This window comes from Pectinophora gossypiella, chromosome 24 (genome assembly GCF_024362695.1).
Source record: "Pectinophora gossypiella chromosome 24, ilPecGoss1.1, whole genome shotgun sequence".
Classification (NCBI taxonomy): domain Eukaryota; kingdom Metazoa; phylum Arthropoda; class Insecta; order Lepidoptera; family Gelechiidae; genus Pectinophora; species Pectinophora gossypiella.
The window spans coordinates 6,087,687-6,103,071 of record NC_065427.1 but is presented as its reverse complement, the minus strand read 5'-3'; the positions used below and the strand labels follow the sequence as shown (position 1 = coordinate 6,103,071).

The 15,385-nt window shown below is 38.5% G+C and overlaps 1 protein-coding gene and 1 non-coding gene across 2 annotated transcripts in view; both read left to right on the top strand.

Moving 5' to 3' along the window:
* The window catches only part of LOC126377830 (uncharacterized), a 361,766-nt gene that overhangs the window by 98,639 nt on the left and 247,742 nt on the right, over window positions 1-15,385 (top strand). The window lies entirely within an intron of this gene.
* Window positions 9,640-9,711, top strand: Trnav-uac (transfer RNA valine (anticodon UAC)). The gene has a single exon. It is a non-coding gene; the product is annotated as a tRNA-Val (tRNA).

The following is a 15,385-nucleotide window of genomic DNA, read 5'->3' as shown; positions in this document are numbered from 1 at the left end:
TATTAGGGTTGTTAACGACCGACCTAAGTAGTCCAGTGGTTGAGCGTTGGGCTCACGATCTGGAGGTTCCGGGTTCGATTCCCTGTGGGGACACCGGGGTAAGCAGGGACTATAGAATTCCATTTGCTTCGATCCTGACACACTTCTCTTGCTTCCTCCACATTCATCAATCGCTGCATAGTAGAGCGCACTAAACCTTTTCTAAGGACGTCTCCAATTTGGACAATGTACGTCCTTCTAGGTCTTCCTCTGCCAGCCCCACCATCAACTTTCGCTTTATTATGCTTCATCCCGTAGAGCACGTGTCTAAACATAAATAAATTGTAAAACTAAGTTCTGTGCAATAAAGTATATTTGATTTGATAAGCTTACCTATTTGTTATCTTTGTATGTTTATTTTTGTCTGTCCTATGTGTACAAATAAATAAATATTGCACAAATAAATTTGAAATATACAAATATAATTTCTAACGCCATCAAAATTGTACAAAGAAAATTTCGGTACTCAAGCGCGTACATTTCCAACGCAAATTAATGTAATGCGGTAGATATCTCGAAAATTTGTCACAATAACACGTTTTCGTTAACACGGATGAAGAAATATGAAAAAACATGAAAAAATACAGATAAAAGTGATGGCAATTGCGTATTTTATTGGGGACAAGATCACAAGAATGAGTTCTTAGATGATTTTCCCTGTCTCAAATTCAAATTAAGTATTCGTGTTTTCTTCCCCACTTTTTCCATGTAAAATCCCATTTGCATTTTTTAAAGGCAGTAATTTGGGTAACGTTTATAATGTGTTTATATATCCAAAACGGATGGGGTACAACTTTCTGTGGTTTTATTTTCCACTGGGACGGGCTAACCTATAAAACGCTACTTAGGTTATGACGATCTTGTGACGTAGCGAGTGCGGCTACTTCAAAAGCGCACCCCTGATGCCGGGCAGCAGCGGTATCAGTACTGGTTGGAGGCCGAAGAAATGGATTCTGGTATGGCTCTAGCTATAACATAACCGATTGAGAAATTGGTCGGTGTACTACGGAACGGAAGGCGATTGGGGCAACCACCGTTCTACACGCCCTATCTATGGAGTATTGAAGGCGATTACTCCACCGACAAGAGTGCAGCTCTTAAATAAAGAGTGAGAGACAGAGAGAGAGAGATTAAACTAGCGGCCCGATAAAGTACGGCAATTCCCTCCGTCAATAAAACTATAAATTAATACGGAACTTCATGAACACAATGAAGTACGGGTTTCAGCTCCTTTAACGTAATTATTAATTAATTCTAAACTTAATGAGCGGGACAAACTTCAAAACGGCCATCATAACCCTGCCATATTGTCCTAAGAGTTTGCTTACCAGAGCATACGACCACGGCTATCTCATCATCATCATCATCATCAATTTAAGAGCTACGCTCTTGTCGGTGCAGCATTTTCCATGCTACATTTTAGGGAAAAATAGGGCAGTGGTTTCCCTCTTGCCTTCCGCCCCGCTGTACTCTGTCTGATGCAAGTGGGATGGCGCCCAGAATAGTCTTATTACAAAGCCATACTAGGACTCCTGTCCTCCGCCTCTGAATAGTACTGACAGTTACTGCTGCCCTCTGTTAGGTCACTATGTACTAAACATCAAATCAAATCAAAAGAGACTTAAGTAAGTAGTCGTTACATGAGCCATGTCAGGGGCCTTTGGCGGCTCAATAGTTGGTTGATGAGGTGATGAGGTTGGTACTCCACCTCACAACCCACACGATAGAAGAAGATAGTCAATTGGGCGTCACCTACTTATTCGGAAGAATTCCAGAGAAATACCAATTTTATTGTTTCTTACTTTTTAGAGCGTTTCCGTAGTCGCTATTTAGTTTTTAAACTTATATATTTTTTTTCAAAATGAATAAAACTAAAGTCAGCTTTATCTGTTTTATGATAGTGATTATTGTATTTAATACAAAAGTGAAAATTCTGAGAGAGCGTACATCGCGGAAGAATGTACGCTATTTTTATACTGGTACATTTGGTATTTTAAAGAAAATAACAAGGGAGTAGACATAAATTACATATTATATGTTAATTTCAATTAGATAATTCCATTACTTCCCGAGGAAAATTACTCGACAGCCAGACGGCTAATAAAGTGATCCTATAAGGGATCCATTTTTGATTTTGAGGTTCGAAATCCAAAAAATTAAAAAGAATATATACGCTTCCAAGTAGAAACAGAAGTTGTTACAACATTCTCCTTGGATGCCGATTAGACACAATTTATTATCTTAGTATAAAGTAAAATCATTATTACCAACCCAGCAAATTACAAGGGTTGGTAGCGGGCTAGAAAACGAGCGGAATGAAGGAAGCTTCAGTCTTATTGGCACAGAATAAAGAATAATACTGCGTATGGAACGGTAACTTTCCGCCCCGCACTAATTACTTTTTAGCCTAAAATAACTGTAAGTGCGCTTACAGACCAGGAACGATGGTGTGTGCGCCTTAAGCCGTTAAGGAGGACTGTGTCTCGCACTTAAGCGGGCTGCACACGTTAAGAATGAAGTTTTATATAACCCACATCGAATTATTTGCATTTCCTAGCCATATAGCTCCTAGCCATATTACGTAGCCACCAATCAGCGTGCAACAAACACTTTAGGACCGCGATACCGACCTCGCTGACGACTCGATTCTTTCTCTCATCCAGCATTTATCGCTATCGGCCCGCTAGGGTCGATTAATTCTTTCAAATATAATTCTCTCAAACGACGCCCGGAGCCGAGGCTCGCGCCCAAATGGGCACCCTCAGGCCTGTTCTATTCAATACCGGTTGAGAGTGAGACCCCTTTAGTGCTCGTCATTTGTCTGGGGAATTAGTTAATGCCATTTGCGACAATAAGTCACGTCAAGAATAATTATGTCCCCTAACAGTCAGTATACAAGATGAACAAAAGGCCTAGGTACATACACCTCACCGTGCTTTCTAGTAGACCAACGTGGTGAGTGAACCGTATCGCCGACTATAATGCAAAAAGTATGCATTTCTTTGTTAGAAAATTTTTTGAATGATTGATTTGTTTTTCTGATATTGAGTAAATAAAATTAACTTTAAAATTAAAAAAAAACCCGGACCAGAAAAAAAACGGTAACAGCAGACCAGCTCAGTGGTTCCAGAAGACATTAGTGTTTCAAATGTCAGATCCCACATATGCTTGAAAGCAAACTGACCGTGTAACATTCCTGTCACACCTAACAAACGACCTGATGATCATGAAGACCTGAACCGATTTCCACCAAATATAGCTAAGAACACTCTCGACTGATATACCTTTCAAACAAAAAAAACCGCATTAAAATCGGATCATCCGTTTCGGAGCTACGATGCCACAGACACATACACATTTACACAAACAAGTCAAACTTATAACGTCTATTCGTTTTTGCGTCGGGGATTAAAAAATACTCACTCGCTCATTTCCTAGCCCCTAAAATAGCTTCAAAGGGTACCAAGACTGGAGTACTTAATTAGTCCGTTCTTCGCGTTTTTCTTCGCATAATATTATTCGGCTCGGTTTGTTTTTTGACTGTATTAAGAAAAAAATCTAAAGAAGAATAACTTACCAGAATCTTCTTAAGGAAAGTTTACTTAAATTCCGGTCATAATTATGAAAGACTAATTAAATATTGCCTTCGTTTTTGCCGTATCGGAGGAACGGAATTTTGTAGCAAATCAAGCGAATTTCAGATTTTTCCTTATCAAGCTCGTGGTCCTGTCGACCGTATTTGATTGTGTCGCGGGGCTGTGAGGGCCGTAAGTTAAGGCGAAGCAACGTCGACGGCGACCAAGGCGACGTCGCTGAACTATTTAATACTGAAATGGCTTTGTTGCTAAAGCGTTGCCAAGCTGCAAAAACGTCGCCAAGTGAGTTATTTATTTATCATCATCATCAGCCCATTAACGTCCCCACTGCTGGGGCACGGGCCTTCCCTAGGATGGATAGGGAGATCGGGCCTTAAACCATCACGCGGGCCCAGTGCGGATTGATGGTTATTAACGACTGCTAATGCAGCCGGGACCAACGGCTTAACGTGCCTTCCGAAGCACGGAGGAGCTCGAGATGAAAACTTTTTTTTTTGTGGTCACCCATCCTATGACCGGCCTTTGCGAAAGTTGCTTTACTTCAACAATCGCAGACCAAGCGCGTTAACCGCTGCGCCACCGAGCTCCTCCAATTATTTATTTATATTAAGACCAAATAGCTTATTTATTTATAGATTCGGCCAGGCGCGCACTACGAGTTTTTCGCCGCGCGGCAGAAAAGAACAGCGGCATAATGTCGCACTGTAATTACTAACACAGTTAGCTCGACCATTATATACACGGCGATACGGCTCACCGCCTATCTCGTTGGTCTAACAGAAAGCTCGGTGAGGTGTGGGTACTTAGTTCATCTTGCGATGGATGTACCTCTGACTACCCCAATTGAAAATACAGTCGTGATTTATCTTATATTATTATGTACCTATGGTTGCAGATTACTAGCTTCCTCTGACTACCCCAATTGTGATACATAGAGGTTATGTTTATATTCTACATCATCAATTTAAGAGCCACGCTCTTGTCGGTGTAACATTCTCCATTCTTGTCTATCAAAGGCCAATTCTTTGACTTCCTTATAAGACACGACGTTTGCCTTCTCTTTAATTTGTTCCGTAGAATCTCTTCTTGGTCTTCCCCTTCCTGTCTTTCCTTCTATTTTCCCTTCTATAACGTTTTTAATAAATTCATTGTCTTATCAATTGTTCAATCATCTTGCCTCTTCTGTCAATAACTCTCTCTCTCTCTCTCTTTATTTAAGAGCTGCGCTCTTGTTGGTGCAATAATCGCCTTCAATACTCCATAGGGGCGTGTAGAACGGTGGTTGCCCCAATCGCGTTCCGTTCACTCGCAACCAATAACTCTCAATGTATGTTTAATATATTATGAACTTATTTTGTCGTCAGCTCAAAAACCAACTACCCTAAGCTGATAAAAAAGCTAAGTAGTTAAGCATGGTCGATTATGATAAAATGAACCAGTGAAATAGAGTATCATGTGGAACCACAAGCCGACTAAGATTTTGTGCTTCATTTACTGTTTACTGCCAATGGCGTGCGAAGGGCGGGCGTGAGTCATGAACGGGAGCGGGAAGCGATCGAAAATACTTAATATTTTTTTTTATATACAATACAATACAATACAAATACACTTTATTGCACCAAAATAAAAAGAAATAATTGGGTCGTTCTTCTTTTTTATCGACAATAAAAAGACATTTTCTCGATTTATCGGATTTAACATCTTTAAAATTATAACGGCAATAAATATTTTAAAACATCATATAAAGATGTGTCTGTAGAGGACTATTTAGTGGTTCTCTTTATCTTGGTAACATACTTTTCTTTGCAGGCGTATTCCAAAAAAATATTGTGACAGAGTGGCCCTTTTCATCGGAGACAGCATTTCAATTTACCACTCTGTCACATAATTTTGTGAAAAACGATCAAGCTACGTTAATAACTAATTGAGGAACCGATTAGTATTTTGCTTGTATTTTGAGTATAATAAGATAACTATATTTTTGGACAATCAAAACATGAAATAAAATTCTAAAACATAACTTATCAGAAGCAGAACGAAGGACAGATCATTGTCGATAAAAAAGAAGAACAACCCAATTACAAAAAGTCTCTTAACTAAGTACATGGCAAATGGCGGCCTTATCGCTTAAAGCGATTTCTTCCAGACAACCATAAGGTGAGGAAAAAGGTAAAAAAAAAAATTGAAAGATAAATGAATTTAATGAATTTTAGATTTATATATATGGATTTGATTTTCGAATCCACTTTTGTGAGTTTCAATGAGGGATTTTCCAGGCTACGTTCACCAAAAAAACAATATAGAAGGCGTTGTACAGCTCTAACGTGATAATTACCTATTTCCTCTTTACTCGAGTACATAATTATTCTAAAATAAAAATGTAGGGATATGAAAGGAAAAGCTCCAAATTCGTTTTCCGTCGTTTATTTTTTAAGTCCTCCGTAACCTTCTTTCTAATCGTCCTCTTTCCCACACCCCTCTCCTCTCTCCCTCGCACACTGTCATCCTTCCCTTTTACTCACCTTACGTTCCGTTACACGCCAAATCCCACAAAAATAATTGTTGCTTGATATTTTTGGATCATATTATGTAAAGAACCATGTTGCTACCTACATTGCTTCTCTTTATTTTCATCAGAATAGTAATGGGTGGAAGATGTAATTGTGACTGGGTGTAATAAAAAGTGTCATAATTTATACCCAAAAACAAAAAAAAAGATGCATGCATCTGTTATCCAAATTAGAAGGTTAAACGAAGAATAAATGTACAGCGCCATCAAAGCACAATGAGTGCAATGTCAACAGAAAAAAAAACTTTATAGACCCCCTTTTAACCAAGCACAAAACCTACTAAGTTATATCAGTTACCTAATGATCGAAATTTGAATTCAAACTCAAAGGGATCTGAAAAAATGAAAAGAAAAAAGAAACTGAACTGAGTTCATTCACCCTAAGGTGGCTGGAAGAATTGCTATTTAGCAATATGGCCGCCGATTGTACTTCTCCTGTCCCATTTGTAATTGTTTTTAGTGTTGTATTTATATGTAGTTGCAATTTTAAGACGATCAGTTTTTTTAATATGCAGCAATATACAAAATATACAGACAGACAGCCTCCGTAGTCTAGTGGTTAGAGCGTTAGGCTCACGATCTGGAGGTCCGGGTTCGATTCCCGATGGGGACATTGTCGAAATCACTTTGTGAGACTGTCCTTTGTTTGGTAAGGACTTTTCAGGCTTGTATCTCCTGATCGTCCGAAAAAAGTAAGATGATTCCATGCTTCGGAGGGCACGTTAAGCCGTTGGTCCCGGCTGTTAGCCGTAAAACACCTCCACCAACCCGCAGTGGAGCAGCGTGGTGGAGTATGCTCCATACCCCCTCCGGTTGATTGAGGTGAGGCCTGTGCCTAGCAGTGGGAGACGTATATAGGCTGTTTATATATGTGTACATGTTTATATGTGCAATAAAGCGTTTTTGAAATACATATAAATAGAAATAGAAATGTTTTATTGCGAACATGTGTTCGTACAAATTGTGGTGTTATAAAAATACAGAAGTAAGTATTATAGTATCAACATGGGCCCGGTAAGGGCACTGCAACTGGTAGAGAAGACAACATACTTAATTATTAGTCAGCGATACAATTTGTATTTAAATCATACTTACTACGTATATTTTAACAATATTATTGCACTTATATTTAAGTGTTTTTCATATGTTTATTATGATTTAATTCATAAAATTTTATTAAAAATTATTCATTTTAATTTATTTTATTTATTTATTTTATTTTATTATTATTTATATATTATATTCATTGACTGTGTAATAGCTTTTAGTGATAAGGAATAGCTTTAGTTGTTTTATAAAAGAATTAACGTTGGTTTCATTATTGTATGAAACAATTCAATCCGCTGCCAGTCCTTGTCTTACTCCACCCGCGTCACTCTATTAGAGCCGTGGAGGAATTTCCCCAGAGGTTCTTCATGGCCGGATCCCGCCCTCGTGTGCCCACTAGTACGATTTGTTTGCCAAGGCAGTTTGTCGGCTTGAACTCACCAGTTTGACTTGACGAGTTTAAGTTATTTGTTATTTACTCGTTATATTTTGTTATTTATTTTGCTTTTTATGTTTGTTATGGTCGGTTTTAGTGCGTGGAATCGTTTGTAGCGGGAACTGCGATGGTTGTTTTTATCCGCGATTTATAAAAGTACTTAAAAGCCATGGTAGCCCAGTTGGTAGAACGCTTGCCTTTCATTTTGAGGTCGCAGGATCGAATCCAGCTCAGGAGTAAACCAATGATTGTCGAGTTTGTTTTCGAATTCATGTTTGGATCGTTAATAATTACGAACTCAGCGGTGAAGAAAAACATCGTGAGGAAACCGACATTGGCGGGTTGGAAGGTCAGATAGGCAGTCGCTTCTGTAAAAAACCGGACCTGTCAAGTCATGTAAGGTAAGCGGACCTTGTAGAAAACGGGATAATGTTAGGGAGATGATTTATAAAAGTACTTACGTCTTTAGACTGCCAATCTGCAGACCTCCATACCGACGCCCACGGTGGTCGATGTCTTCCTTAAAAAAATATTCAAAAAGTCGCTTTTAAATAGCATGCTCACGATTAACAATTTTATACTAAAGTTCTATACTACAACCAATTCTAAAATCAGTAAGACTTTTAATTCGATTTCTTTTGAAGTAGGTAAAACAATGTTCGAAAGCTGATTCGATTTTGTTAATCTCATTCGAATATAAACGAATATTTTATTTTTTTAACAAGTTATCGATACTGTCTCATTTCTCCAAAGAATATTATCGCCGATTATGGAGAATAAAGAATAATAAATAAATTTAATTGGTGGTTGTAACTTGATAAACTTTTATATTTGGAATTTAGACGTTCATAATGAGAAATAATTGTATCGTTGGTTTTATGTTAGGTTTTTATTATTCAATTATTCAATATTCGTACACTAAATGGTTGCGGGAGCGACTTTTTTTGATTATGTACTTACGTAAATTTACCACCGGGCTTAGCAGAGACTATGGAATTCCATTTGCTCCAATCCTACCTGACACACTTCTCTTGCTTTTTCCACATTCATGAGACATAGGGACTGTAACCTGAAACCTGACTGAGGGCAGCAGTAACTGTCAGTACTATTCAGAGGCGGAGGCCAGGAGTCCTAGTACGGCTTTGGAATAGACTACTCTGGGCGCCATCCTACTCGCGTTAGAGAGTACCGCAGGGCGGAAGGCAAGAGAGAAACCACTGCCCTATTTTTCCCTAAAAAGTAGCATGGAGAATGGTACACCGACAAGAGCGTGGCTGTTAAATTAGTGATGATGATATGTACCACTTTAGAACAAATAATTAAATATATTTCATTTCAAAGACAAATGAAACACATAACAAAGACTAAAAAGTAATACCAGGTTTAAGGTCTGCGGATTTTAATGTAATTAACTCCACTTTTTTGTGCCTTATTGTAGATTTGCCGCAGATGGCATTAACTACTTGCCGGACAAATAGGGAGCGCTAAAGGCTTTTACCCGGTTCAACGTTTAAGACAACAGACCTGAGGGTGCCCGGATGGGTGCGAACCTCGCTCCACAAATCTTAATAACTCTATGCAGAATCTGCGACACTCGCGCTTCTGCCGTGGCACTTCTGCTCGTCATTTGTTTATGCCGTCTACGGCAAATCTACAATAAGTCAAAATACTTTAGGTAAATCAATACTTGAATAGTCTCGTATGAACTTACCACAACGGGATATCATCTTTTCCATTAAATTTACATTTTAAAAGAACTCTAGTGGAATTTTCCATTCTATTCACAATTTTCTACTTTATATGGAACGTTGGAACGTTAGGGATGTTACACACTATTGAATCGGCATAAATCGGCATATATACGATACGAACAACTTCAGTATGAGATCAGGGGTCTTCAACTCGCGTGCGAAAATATATACCTGTTTCATCTTGCAAATGACTAGTTAACGGCTTCCGTGGTCCAGTGGTTGAGCGTTGGGCTTACGATCCGGAGGTCCCGGGTTCGAATCCCGGTGGGAACATATCACAAAAATCACTTTGTGATCCCTAGTTTGGTTAGGACATTACAGGCTGATCACGTGATTGTCCAAGTAAGATGATCTGTGCTTCGGGAAGGCAAGTTAAGCAGTTGGTCCCGGTTACTACGTACTGATGTAAGTAAGTAGTCGTTACATGAGCCATGTCAGGGGCCTTTGACGACTCAATTGTAACCCTGACACCAGGGTTGATGGGGTTGGTAATCCACTTCACAACCCACACGAGAGAAGAAGACTTAATTTACTTAACACCCTATCATCGACATCTCCCTAGAATTATCCCGTTTTTCACAGGGTCCGCTTACCTAACCTGACGATTTGACAGGTCCGTTTAACACCCTATAAATTAGAAATACGAATGATTTATTGCGACCATGTCATTGTGTTCGTACAAATTGTGGTGTTATAAAAATACAGAAGTTAGTATTATAGTATCAACCTGGACCCGGTAAGGGCACTGCAACTGGTAGAGAAGACAACATACTTAATTTTCCCCGGCTATACAGGTTGTGAGAAGCTGCAGTAGTTTTAGGCGGATGAGACGTTCGTTATGTAAAATTGACGATTCAAAGTGTAACTATGTTACCTACTGAATAAATATATTTTTGAATTTGAATTTATTAGTTAAATTAAGTAAAAGATTTCATTCCTCCAACATTGCGAGGCGCATAGGACAAGATCACAGGGTAGATGCCAGCCTCTCAAATTGTGACGTCATAAGCAAGCGTGCCCTGTGTAGCCGAGTGCATTTGTGCTACATGCGATGCAATTGTGTATCCCTTTTAGTGATGTGCTTGCTTTTATATCGATATAAATTGTGATTATACATTGTTTTAGGTTTACGCGGTTATTGGTGCCAATTCCTGCAGACGCCGTCTAATTTTATTTTAAGTTATACCTGTCATTTTCTTATCCGCCGAAAAGGAAAGGGACGGACGATTGACAGCTCTTAATTTTAGAAAGAATGAGTAAACGAATGGATAACCCGGGCGAATCAAAAAGGTATCTCGCTGGTATGCAAACCGTTTGACGTGTGCTGTCAACTTAATTCTGTCGGGTTATTGGCAATTGTAAAATTTTTAGACGATTGTTTTAGATTTGTGCTTAAAATTGATGTGTGTTTCATAAATTTTATGCTTGTCGATTACACGTCCCTTTCCTTTGCGGCGGATAAGAAAATGACAGATATAACTTAAAATAAAATCAAATGGTGTTTACAGGAATTAGCACCATTATCATAATTAAAACACACAATACCGGGTTCTTACCGCGTTTAAATCAGGGATATGAGACTCCCGATATTTCGACACTGTGGCAAGTGCCATGATCACGGGATGACTGAAATGACAAAACGAAAATTTTCTTCAGAGTTTGTTTGGAAATATTGTTCTGTCAATCCATCTTAGACTGGCTTCTATTTGTAGATTGACATTTTATAATTTATCTTTAACCCAGTCAAATACCTACCCTATTCATATAAAAAAGCAGTATTGCTATTTAACATTTCTTGGCATTGCGCACTTAGTTTTATATGCGCAAATGTCAAATTGTAATATGCCTTTTTAGATGAATTATTTCTATGTGTGCTTCTAAATCTTTCTATGTGAAGTCTTCAGCGCTCCCTAAATGTTCTGCCAGGTGGTAGATAGCCATCGGAGGCAATAAGTTACGTCAAAAAAAAACTGACCATTCGATGCTGGTATTTAAGTGTTTCTCTAGTTATTAAATAACTTATAATGTACCTATACCTAGATTGATTTAAAAGATGTGTTGCTGTTCTACCCATAGAGGCGGCCAATCAGCTCGCGACACCAAACACTTCAGGACCCTGCCGGCGCGGTCGACGATTTCCCTCAATCAGCGCTTATCGCTATGAACTCACTAGGGTCGATTAATTCTTTCAAATATTTTTCCTTTCAGACGACGCCCTGAGCCGAAGTTCGCGCCCAACTGGGCACCCTCAGGCCTGTTGTCTTTAACGTTGTACCGGGTGAGAGCCTTCAGCGGTCCCCATTTGTCCGGCCAAGTAGTTAATTCCATCTTCGGCAAATCTACAATAAGTCACGTCAAAAAAAGCTGTTGCAGTTTTTTGTTCTCCTCAGCCATAACACCTTGCGAAATGACGTAGATTAAAAAATGTTAACTTGACCTTCAACAAATTTATCTATGATAATTACGTGAATTCTGATTCTGATATAAATATTATCGACAGTGTGACAGCACTATCGCGCTTGGAGTGCGCTCGAGCGCGCTCGCGGGCCGCACGTTTCATTTGTCTCTCGTCTGCTGGTTTGTCGCCGTACACCTGCCTGTGTAGGTTACCCAGGGATGGATTAAGAATTATTTATTTACTAGCGACTCGTCCCGGCTTCGCTCGGGTGCAATGCTGAGGAAAAAATGAAATTATTTACGACATCACATTAAAAACCTCAACATTAACAGTATTTCTCCACTATTCAATGGATAATTAAAGCACATAATAACGGGTTCTGACCGCGTTTAAATGGGGATATGACACTCCCGATATTTCGACACTGTTGCAAGTGCCATGATCACGGGATGACTGTGTCTCATATCCCCATTTAAACGCGGTAAGAACCCATTATTATGTGCTTTAATTATGATAAAATAACCGCGTAAACTTAAAACAATGTATATTCAATGGATGTTATTATACATATAAACCTTTCTGTTGAATCACTCTATGTATTAAAAAATCTGCATCAAAATCCGTTGCGTAAAAGCGACTTTGTTTTATACTATGTAGTGATTTATTATCACAAGTTCTTTTAGCTAATTTACACCACTATCCAAAACAGATCCAAGAATTGTTTTTAATGCTGTGTTACAGTAGCAGCCCAAAAGAACAAAGCCTGTGATAGGGTTAGCTACAAATTTCGTCTTAAAACAATGACATAAATATACAGTAGGTAGACAGCACGTAATGTTAATACAAAAAACTTAAAATAGATATGAAAAGATTATTATTATTTATACAGATATTTTCATGTACAAAGGCGAGCTTAGCCAATGCTACGTGGATAAATACCGGCGTACAGCTATTGGTCGATGCCCTCGATATAATTCGCGTCGCGCGCGACACGGTAGCCATGCCGCGGGGACTGAAAAAATCTAATTAAATGAAGCTCGTAACGTTTTACTTATAAGCAAACTGCGAGTAATGATAATTCTTCCCGCCTGAAGTTTCACGTACCATCCTAAAAAAGCAACGCGTAATAATTTAATTTCATATAAAAACAGATTTAATGTTTAAGATCTTTCTAGAAGTGCGCAGTTGCCGTTGCAATGGAATGTTCCATTCACTGTTCGCGCTAATTTAATCCAGATCTTGATGTTGACCGATATCAACTCAGAATCATGGTTAAAGCACATAATAACGGGTTCTTACCGCGTTTAAATGGGGATATGAGACTCCCGATATCTCGACACTGTTGCAAGTTCCATGATCACGGGATGACTGATGAGATAGGTGGTCTGAAACATCCCCCTCAGTATTTGTTACAGTATCACTGACACCCATATATACTCATATACCTGTACGGGGTGTATGTGACGTCATAACAAATACTGAGGGTGGTGATTCGGCTCATGATCCTGAGTTAATATCAAGTGGAATTTTCCATCGTAAAAGTGTAGAATTTAAATTAATTCACAAAGATCATGAATTTGGTGATGGTAAATTCCACTTGATTCAACTCAGAATCATGGCTTGAATCATCCCCCTCAATGTTCGACACGATGTCACTAACACCCGGTATCATCCAAAGGACAAATTCAGTGGTTGATCCCGAGTAAAGTGAGTGTCCTCTTCTCCTATCGTGTGGGTTACCAAGCTCATCAACCCTGGTGACAGTGTTATTATTGAGCCGCCAAAGGCCCCTGACATGGCTCATGTAACGACTACTTACTTACATCAGTAAGTAACCGGAATCTACAGCTTAACGTGAGTGTACCTATGTTAAAGAAATTGTTCATTCATTTCTGACTACATCTCTGGAGTCCTAGCTTGTCCTATCCTACTAAGGCTATGTTTGCCTGAATGGAACTAGAATGAGATTACATACAACACAATAGAACTAACACATTTAACACGGTATTGTGTTTAAAAATAATTTGCATGACCTTTGTGTGAATCTTTGAACGCGAAAAGAAAATTTTAGTTTCTCCTTCTTCTATCGTGTGGGTTGTGAGGTGCATTGCCAACCTCATAAACTCTGGTGTCAGATTTATTTATTGAGGCCCCTGACATGACTCATGTAACGACTACTTACCTCAGTAAACAGTAACTGGGACCAACGCAACGTAACTATCGTGACACCATACCACAACACCACTCGATGCGATGTTCGTAAATCAATGTACTTATGCGTAATTTATGAAGTGTTACAAATAAACGTGTGAAGCTTGTAAGTAGAATAATGCCGTAGAAATGAGGTCTTTACGTAGCATCTGCGGGTGTGCGTCAAGCTAGCGGCCTCAAAAAAAAAATGGGCACGAAAAAATTATTTGACCATACCAAAAAATAGTACTCTTATTGAAAAAAATAGTACCTGTTGTAAAAAAATTAGTACCATCACGGTTCTGGATTTATAGCCATGTTTTATTGCACTTGCTAGCTTGACGGTGAGCGAAATTTGGCGAGAGTTAACGACAAGGTCTTTCGCTTTGATTTAAACGCCAAAAAATAGTATCGAAATAGTACTCACCCCCTGCAAAATACCGAAAGTAGTACTTCAACGGTTCCAAAGTTATAAAGGTAGTTCTTTGATCCCGCTAGCTTGACGTTTTGAAAATACCTATTATCTGGGGAATGCTTGCATACTTCAGTTTGTAACTAATGTCAATAAACTCGTATGAAATAGTACTCCCTACCATCATAATTTGGACCTGATTCTCTTTGTAGAAATATGTCAAAAAGTCATTATAACCTATGTCATACATTTATCAAGACGAGTACAGTCGCGAACAAAATTATTACACATGGTCAAGAATGTTGTCAGATTTCAGTATTTTTCCCCATTTTTGGGTAAAAATTGGTGATGTGCCAGGGTTGTTAGATGAAAGTAATATCATTGTTGAAACTCTTTGAGTTATTCTACAAATACTGCAAATTGTTTATTAACAAACACTTCGATCCGTAACAAATTCAACATGAAAGTATAAATTATAAAATAAAACAGCAGATTAAAAATGTATTATGATGTATTAAAATCACAGATTGTTTTCGATAAGAACTAGACCCATGCAGCCATTTTCTATTAAAATTAGTGCATATGGGTGTATGCAATAGGAATTTTTTGTAATAGCAGCACTGAAGTGCAAAGAAATGGTAGGGTAGACCTCCAAAATGGCAATACTTACGAATAAATTGTGAGGTTATGTAATTGTCTACGTGACTGTATCAACAACAAATGTATGGCATAGGTTATGATGATTTTTTAACATTTCTACAAAGAGAATCGGATCAAAATTATGATGGTAGGGAGTACTATTTCATACGAGTTTATTGACACTAGTTACATACTGAAGTATGCAAGCGTTCCCCAGATAATAGGTATTTTCAAAACGTCAAGCTAGCGGGATCAAAGAACTGCCTTTATAACTTTGGAACCGTTGAAGTACTACTTTCGGTATTTTG